General features: G+C 40.1%; 1 protein-coding gene across 1 annotated transcript in view; it reads right to left on the reverse strand.

Moving 5' to 3' along the window:
• Positions 1 to 3,263, reverse strand: part of LOC118736014 (voltage-dependent L-type calcium channel subunit beta-2) — a 269,478-nt gene that overhangs the window by 5,261 nt on the left and 260,954 nt on the right.

The following is a 3,263-nucleotide window of genomic DNA, read 5'->3' on the forward strand; positions in this document are numbered from 1 at the left end:
GTGTCTATAGGTACATACATAATTTGAATTTTATATATATAGATAAATCGAGCAATTATCAATGAAAAGAATAGGCGAAACTTGCCAAAATGTCTCACTGCCATTATTTCGCATATAGGTACATGCATATATATGTATGGGTATAAAAATTTCAGAATAGCTATATTTCGGTATATTTCCCCTCCGTAATTGGAATTCTTTTTAATTTTACTATGAATTTATGTATATGACTAAGGAATCCTTCATAAAAGTAATTTACTGTAATAATTTAGTTAATTAATAATTATTATATTACTGCAGTGTATTTTAAAAATGTTATTCCTAAAAATATATTGTTTTTAAAATGCCTGAAAAGAAATTTACTTTTGTGGCACTTACATCTTCTTTTCGGCATTATTTTCGAAGACCATTAGGCACATTTTGAAATTTTGAAATTCCATCCCTGGGCTGGGCTGTTCTTGTAACAAGCGCAGCAGCTTCACGCACGTGTATAGTAGAGTGGCCTCTTTTGGTCGATTTTCAAAAACCGAAAGTTTTCGCACGAAAAAACATGAGGTTGGCAAGGAAAATAAATATGAAATTTGTTTTTTCCGGATCCGGAAATTCCGAGTGGTTCCGAGTGGTTCCGGGTTGATCATTTTGATTTTTTAATAGGAAATATGTTGAAATTGAAATTATTTTAAATTTTCAGCTTTTACGACCATGAAACCCAATATTTTATTCCTGAACTGTTTTTTATTGAAAACTGAATACATTTACCTTTTTAAAGTGCTCAAGAAGTCTGACATTGATTGGAAAACCATGGTACACGATAATATTAAAGCTGCGAAAAATATGAAATTATCATTTATATCAATATATCATTTAATATCTAATATTAATAATATTTAATATCATTTTAAATAAAGCATAATGTATAATTTTTCTAATATATACTTAAAAAAAAGATATGCAAAATAAAAGAAATTGGTGTAATTTCGACATTTTTGGCCGAAAAAGCTCAACCCGGAACCTCTAGGAATCACCTGAAGGCTTTTAAACTAATTACGTATTTATTTATATCCCCAACCTCACATTATTCTGTGCGAAAACTTTTGGATCTATGCATTTAAAATTTTTCATACAACAAAAAGGCTTTCTAGTGTATATGTTACTTATTCTTTGGAACTTCACAATCACACTGTGAAAGATCGAATCCACACGATTTTAGAGGAAGTCGAGAACGAAGTTATATGAAGTTTGAAATCTTGTGAAATTTTTAGTTTGCCACTTGACGACAGTACCGATATAGTGGGACTTAATGTTCTTCTCGTGTTAGTGAGGTACCCATTCGTAATACAAATCGAAGAAGAACTTTTGATGAGCGAAGTACTTGAGACTTACACCACTAGCGTCGAAATTTGTAAAGCTATCGAAAAATTTTTACAGAAAATTGGTTTGAAATGGAGCAAGTGTGCGGATATTTGCAGTGGTTGGAAAAACGAATAATGATCAGTTGTCCGTAGGTCACCAATCTGGCCCGCCAGTACCGCTGTCGCCCTAAGGCCAAGATCGCTACCGAGGACCGCCCGCAATCTTTACCGAGGACGGACATTTGTACTCACTGTCATCCAGGGCCGCCACAATAATCATCATCACCGCTAGGGCCCGCATCGCTGCTCTAATCACCGAGGGCCGCTACTATTACTGCCGCCCCAAGGCCGAACATACAACCGTCGGCCGCCCGCCATCACCGCCGAGGACTGCGAACGCTAACTATCGCCAACCAGGGCCGCTGTCACCGTTGCCACCACAGGGCCCGTTGCTACTATCTTCATTACTGGGGCCGCCGCCATTATCGTCGCCCCAGGCCGACCGCTACTACCCGTCACGAGTACGGTAATCGCCACTGCCATCATCGCCCAGTACCGCTGTCACCGTCGTAGTTAAAAAGGGCCGCATTCACCCTTCGCCACAATCAGGGCCGCATACAACACCACTGCGGGAGGTCCCTGCCGCCCTCATCATTATGTGGGCCACTGCCAACGTCACCGCTAATGCCGCCACCACCACTGCAAGGGAACTGCAGGCTGCCGTCGCAGCCATCGCCGTCGCCGTCACAACCACCGCAAGTGCTCTCATTGCCACGCTCTTCGCTACGACTGACGCGTATCACTGCCAATCTTGCGGTCACTAGTAGCACTCCCGTCGTCGTACAACTACCCGCCGAATAATCTCCGACACCGACTGCCGACTCTCTCTCTTTACCTTCCGCTCTCCCCTGCACGACAAGCTGCCTTCCTTCTAGATAGCCGTGTGTGTGTGTGGGTGTGTTCGACTTAATACACAAATCATTGTGTTTTATTTGGTGGGGGTTAGTGGGACCTTCGCTGGACTCTGGAGCGGCTGAGCATACCTCAGCCTTCGACAAAACCCACCTCATATGGTTACGCCGGAATTTTTATGGCAATTCAAAACCGATGGACTGACAAGGAAAAGGAAAACCGGTAAAGGACACGGTAGATATAGCAATAGCCACTTTCAAGCAGTTTGTTAGAATTCACACCATTCTAGCAACCAAGGAACGCTGCAATAACTTTTCACCTTGCAAACTTTCTGGATTACCTGGTATTTCTGGCCACTTCCTAATGTGGAATCATAACCTGTCTTGACCTACATATGCGACATGTAGGGCCAAATGCAAAAAGTTACCAAGTTGAAAAATAAATTACCAAATTACCGAATTTGATAAATAAAGAAAAAAATTACCAATTTTGGTTAAAAATTACCAAAGCGGCAACGCTGTTCATTACATGCCAGACGCATACATATATACATATGTATGCATGTATATGTCGGTAAAAAATACTTCCTAAGTTGTATAGACCTAGTAGAAATTTTATGCACACGACATCGCTGCTAGTGCGTATGCGTACTCTAACCATACTTTTGTACTACTGCTGTATAGAGTCCGACCGATTCCATTTTTTTTTCAGGTACCGATGTCGATGCCGATTGATCGTCTAATGGGGAAAAAATTCATAAAACATTACAAATAAAAGTTAATTCATAAAATCAGTTAATTTAACGGAGTTAACAAAACAAAAGAAAACAAATAATTGAATTAATTGGCTTGTTATGCAACATTACGTACACATGTATGTACATACTAGGGATGTCATACTTTTCACATTTGCGATTGCGAATTTTCGGAATGCGAATGTGCGAATGCGAATGTTAGGAATAACCAGCCCTATCGCTAATTCCGTGTGAATAAACTGTTC

The sequence above is a fragment of the Rhagoletis pomonella genome, unplaced genomic scaffold (genome assembly GCF_013731165.1).
Source record: "Rhagoletis pomonella isolate Grant_MI unplaced genomic scaffold, Rhpom_1.0 Rhpom_scaffold_00003, whole genome shotgun sequence".
Classification (NCBI taxonomy): Eukaryota; Metazoa; Arthropoda; class Insecta; order Diptera; family Tephritidae; genus Rhagoletis; species Rhagoletis pomonella.